Source organism: Mustela putorius, unplaced genomic scaffold (genome assembly GCF_011764305.1).
Source record: "Mustela putorius furo isolate JIRA1106 unplaced genomic scaffold, ASM1176430v1.1 tig00000250_pilon_pilon_pilon, whole genome shotgun sequence".
In the NCBI taxonomy this organism is placed as follows: domain Eukaryota; kingdom Metazoa; phylum Chordata; class Mammalia; order Carnivora; family Mustelidae; genus Mustela; species Mustela putorius.
In genome coordinates this window covers 270,937-276,643 of record NW_025421328.1, presented here as the reverse complement: position 1 = coordinate 276,643, position 5,707 = coordinate 270,937, and the positions used below count along the sequence as shown (strand labels likewise).

The window sequence follows — 5,707 nt, the reverse complement described above, 5'->3', positions numbered from 1 at the left end:
TCCGGACACTCCTATCTCCTCAGCGGTGTCTGTGGCCATGGACAGCCCTTGTGGAGTGTAGGAGATCCCATTGTCAGGGAGGGAGGGAAGCAGAGCTGTTCAGGGGGGATGCTGGTGGGCTTCCGGTTGACCCATAAGCACATGCACTTCCATGTGTGGACAACAGGCTTTCCAGGGCCTATCATTTTGTTTGTTCTCAATGTATAGAAGGAGCTGCTCTGTTTGCTGTGATGGGGGAGGTGTGGTCCCAGCTGTAGATACTGGCCTGTCGTGAATGGAGTTTTTTTCCTTAGTTGATTATCCTTGGTGTCACACTCTTGTCTCTGTCGAGGTGTGCAGATCTATATTAACATGTGGTGACAGTAGTTTTCCCCATGGAATCTCTTCACCCCAGGTGCTAGGTGAGACCCAGGGGGCGGATAGCCGTTCTGGCACAGATGCTATAGTATTGGAACATGGTGGTGGGGAAGATGTGTGTGCGGATGTGTACCCCTGCCTGCCCACAGTGCACTCCGGGGAAGTAACTGGGGGAGGAGGGCCCCTCCCTCCACAGTGAAGTCCTCTGGCCAGCCCGACTCCCTTTAGGTTACGTTCAGGTGCACTGGTGTTGTGCTCATGCTGGGGATAGATGGGTCTGGTAATCCTCACAAACGGAAACTGGGGAAAACTCTCTCTGCATTTTATACTGTCTCCTTTGCAGTCTGCAATGTTCTCAGGGCATGTTTCACAAGTCATCTCCATTTTACTTCTGCTGGAAAACGTGCCTTGCAGAACCAGCCCACTTAAGACCCTTTCTACAAGTATTTTGAAGTGTCAAAGCTCTTATGTGCACTGTCATAATCGCACACTGGGTCACACGTTCTGAAGGGGGACATCAGTGATTACATGCGTGATCACTGCCTCCCAGCCCTTCAGCTGGGTTTCCAGGAGCAGGTCATTGGGTCCTAAGTTACTGTGAGAGTTGATTTCTTTTCTCATCACACGTGTGGAGTTTTCCACTGGGAAGCATATACCCTTTTGTGAATTCTCTCATATGGCCTTCCCATCTTCATTTCCCATTGTACAAAATGACTCTGGAACTCAGTAGGTTGAAATTTCCAAATGACTGTGTTTTCAGACAACCACAGGGGATGCCCGTGTGGCTCAATGCATTAAAGCCTCTCCTTAGGCTCAGGTCATGATCCTATGTCCTGGGATCAAGCCCCACATCAGACTCTCTGCTCAGCAGAGAGCCTGCTTCCCTTCCTCTCTCTGCTTCTCTGCCTGCTTCTGATCTCTGTCTGTCAAATAAAATCTTAAAAAAAAAAAAAAAGACAAGCACAGCTGCTCAGTGTAAATAAAGGTTTTTGATATCATGTTCCTCGGACAACACTTTTCGAGTGCCCCTGTCAGACCACAAGTCCCTAATTCCTCAAGTGTCTTTGTAGCCATGGACAGAAACTGTAGAGAGTAGAGGACCCCTTTGTCAGGAGCGAGGCAGCGTGGGGAGAGTCAGGGACTTATACGCCAACGATTCCCCTCAAGTGGCTCAGAAACTTTGTGGAGAAGGGGCATTCAGTTTCGTCACATTCTCTTTATTCGGCCCAAAGCAAAATCTTCTCTGGTGTCTGAGGAGGATAGAGGAAGTATTGTTCAGGATGTCGATGCCTCCGTGTCTGGAATGTGCTGCTTTAGTTTGCAATGATCCTTTTTCATCTTGAAGACACTACTTCTTGCTGGATAATGTGGGCCGACATGGGCAGTGATGTGTGGTGACAGGCTATTCCTGTAACAGCCATTGCCGTCTCCCCCCTCATTGTACTGGCCCCAGCTGGGAGGGACATGTAAGTTTTCTAGCATGATGCAGCTCTCCTGGAAGGTGGTATTGGAGAAGGAGCCGGATGCTGGGAGCTCTTTCTTTTGGTTTCTTTTCTTGGTGTTGCAACTTTTGTCTGTTTTGCTAAAATATTTTCTTGTCTGTTCTGCAGGTTGCTAGAGGTGTGAGAGAGTTCCCTCATTGCCCAGGGCTCCTCCGTATGCCCTACCACATGGGGTGGAATGTACCAGACTTCCCTCCTCCTCATCCACCTCCACAGTGGTGGACATGGGGGCCTCGGCCACACTTCGTTCCTCCACCACAAGGTGAGATGATCTGAATTGACATGGGTCATAGAGCTTATTCATAGTTGAACCACTTCTGTCGGTGGAGAGGATGGAGAGGTGGTACCACAAGGCTTTGCAATGCAGCAATAAGCCCAAGTGAGGACATGGTAACATTCCTCCACTTTGTCTGACGTCCATCTCATGGACTGTCTGGTTCACCATACAGAACTGGGCAGCAGGCATCTACTATGGAGCAGAAAAGTGACATTCCACAGAGGACAGACATAGAAGCATTGCCCAGGTGCACTACACAGACACGATGTTTTGGGCTCTGGGCTGGACGAAGCACAACCTTCACATCAGTCTCACATGTGGAGACCCCCAGTTGTCCAGCATTATAGATTAGTTCTGGAAACATATGTCCCAGGAAGAGTGGTTGTATCTGCGAGGGTGATGGACAGTTCCTGCCTTCGTCCACAGGGGTCCGGGGAGTCCTGTGAGAAACACAGTGGACCCTCCGGAAGGAGAGAGGGGAATAGGCTGGGGCAGGGGTAGAGGGTTGGCTTGAATCCTGTGTGATCGTCAGTCTGAAACCACCTCTGTCCCTTCTCGGCCTTTGGTCCCAATCAGAAGCCTGTGGAGCTCAAGGGGACAATAGCAGCACCATGCTCAAGAAGGTCCCAGAGAAGAACCAAGTAAATGCTGGGGCGTTTTCAGTTGTACCCATTTCTGGAGTCCTGTTCCTCTCTGGGCAGCACAGTGTCCTGACCTCTGTGTGTTGGGTATATCCTGGGGTCTGTGTGTGGTCGTTTCCCGTTCAAAGTGGCAAGTCTTCATGCAGAGCTTACAGGCGTCTATTTCCAGATCATCACCTTCTGGTTGTGTCAGTGGAGCAAAGGCAGAGTTTGTGTTCAGGGCTTGACATTCAAGGGGAAACCAGGCTGGGGACGCTGTATGATTCTGAAGTTCTTCAGGACACACGTGCTTGTGCCTGGCTATTTGCGCACACTAAGCAGTGGGCAGTTGCCATTGTTGGAAAGGAAGTGTCTCCCTTGCACAATGGCAGACATCTGTCTGTTACCGTCGTACACATCCTGCATCCGCATACGTTGTTCTGGGAGGGATGAAACACCTCTCACTTCATCTGCAGTGTGTAGGGTTTAAGCTGTCATTTCCTTAGTTGTATAAACGCCTGACACAGGGAAGTGGTCCCTTCATTGTTCATTAGCGTAGGGGTCTGCCCTTGTCCTCTGTAGCTTAGAAACTTGTGGATAATGCTCTTGTCTGGTCTGGGAGGTGAGAATGAAAGAAAAAGTGGCAGATGCCGGAGGCAGGTGTAGAGGGTTTGCTGGAATGTTGCTCAGTCACTTCCAGGTGGAGAAGCTTCTGTCTTTTCCATGGTGTGGGTCAGATACAGATGCTGGAGCGTCCTCCACAAGGACCAGCGGTGCTGCCCACAGGCCTCTCGTGTCATGAGGGAGTGAAGACTGCTAAAGACATGGTAACTTTCTTCTGGTTGTTCTGTACTTAGAATTGATGGACCTTGTCTTCCAGTCATACTGAGAGGGTTGTAGGTTCCTTGTGGTGGCAGAGACCTGCCCTTCTCCGAATGCTGGGCACAGCAGGTATCACACACATATGGTATGGAGATGATGCTCTGTGCTCCAGGAGGGATAAGGCCTTAATGTGAGGAATTGAAGGTGTGTGTCTGAGAGAAGGGAGGGACACACTGATGACAGGACATAGACCGTGTGTTTCTGTATAAGGGAAGAACTAGAGATGTATCCAGAAAGAAGGGAGGGAGCCCTGAGTCACACAGAAACAGGAGGTTGTGGATGCCCAGAAGGCCCGAGGTGCTCAGGGAGAGGCTGGGCTTCTCTCAGGGAGGGTGAGGCCGTTCCCGGCAGGCCAGCAGCTTGAGAGTGAGTGTGAAGACACCATGCCGTCCACACCGACTGCAGCATGTGTTCACTCACACAGTGTGGATCACGCCCGTTATTTGTCTCAGAATGTCGTTTTTGCCATGAATCCCTTCACTCATAGTCTGTGAAGAGCGTTGTTTTCCCTGAATTTCTGAAAATTCTGAACCATGTGAAAGAGTGTTGTGGAGATTTGGAAATTTAACTTGGCCTTTGGGGATTCTTGTCTGGCTGACTTTAAGTCCAGCAGCGAGAAAACATGAAGACAAGATGGAGAACCAGTGAATGGTGGCCGCCCTGGCCTCAGCCCGAGTCAGACTGTTAGTGGGAGAGTCAGGGTTGGCCAGGAGCAGCCCTAGCTGGAGCCCTGTCACCAGGCCTCCGCATCTGCGTCACCACCCTGCCTATAGCTGTGCACTTCTCTGGGACTTCAGTCCCAGTGTCCAGATTTGCCTGTATTCCAGATTTCTCAGTCCAAATACCAGCTCTCAGTGGGGCCTTCTCAGGGCCTCAGCTTTTATTTTAATCTGTCATAGAGAGAACATATTGGATTCTGAGGTCACTAGAACAATAGGAGTTGAAGTACATAAAGAACCTGCTGGGGCCCCTGGGCGACTCAGTGGGTTAAGCAGCAGAATCTTGATTCCTGCTCAGGTCATGATCTCGAGCTTTTGAGATTGAGGCCCAAGTCGGGCTCGGTGCTGAGTGTGGAGCCTATCTGAGATTCTCTCTCTCCCTCACTTCTCCCCCATCCCTCTTCACTCACAAGTTTGTGCTTTCTCTGTCTCTGTCTCAAAAAGAAAAAATAATAATAATAATTGGCAAAGAATCTAGGCTCTGACCATTCACCATTCTCACTGTTTAAATGAAAATAGCTCCATGCCAATGAGCATCAAAAAGTGTTTGTTTAAGTCCATAAAATACACTAAGAGTGTAATACCTCAGCCCCGGTAGTGGCAATTCTCATTTTAAAGACAAGGCAAAGAGCCCCCTTTTTTCTATTAAATGTCAGGTCCTAGCCACAATGTAGTAAAATATAGTTAAGAGAACAGGTACAATCAGATATTTCTATGTGAGATGTGAAGACAGTTATTGTCTATTACATACAGACTCACAGATGTGGCCACACACCCAAGTGTTCATCCAAGGCCTCAGATACAGTATGGAAGGCAGAGAGCATTTAGGAAAACATAAGTTCCCATTGTACTAACCCAAATCCTTTTGCCTTACAGGGTAATCATTCTGTAATCTGAAGACTTCCTTGACCTCCAACAACCAGGCTCCAATGAGTTTATATCTAGTCAAGATATGAATGTTTCTTCCTGGTGGTCTGAATGCTTTCCCTGCCCATCCTGTACCCTGTGCTTTGTCTCTCCTGGTATCTCCCCAATAAACTGTTCATGGTTCTGTCTCTGTGTCAGCATCTCCCTTCAGGGGGACCTACAGTCCCTCTCCTTCGAGGGCACAGGGTGAAGCCTTCAGACAGATAACACCCTGGCAGCAGTGGGGAATGGAGGATAGAGCAAGATTACCCTTCGTGGTACTTCTACTGCAAGGGACTTTCTGGGGAGGGGGCCCAGGTTGAATTTAGATCTGATGGTGTTTGTATTAACTCTGGTGACAGATCCTCTTGAGCACATGGCACCCTCTTGTTTAGGGGGGTAGTGATCAGCAGGACAGGTGGCTGTCCCTATGCAGTGGTCTAC

General features: G+C 49.3%; 1 long non-coding RNA gene across 1 annotated transcript; it reads left to right on the top strand.

The window, feature by feature from the left end:
* The first annotated feature begins 1,408 nt into the window (after window positions 1-1,408).
* On the top strand, window positions 1,409-5,417 carry LOC123391593. The gene is made up of 2 exons (XR_006606285.1): window positions 1,409-2,121; window positions 5,234-5,417. It is a non-coding gene; the product is annotated as an uncharacterized LOC123391593 (long non-coding RNA).
* Window positions 5,418-5,707: the final 290 nt, after the last annotated feature.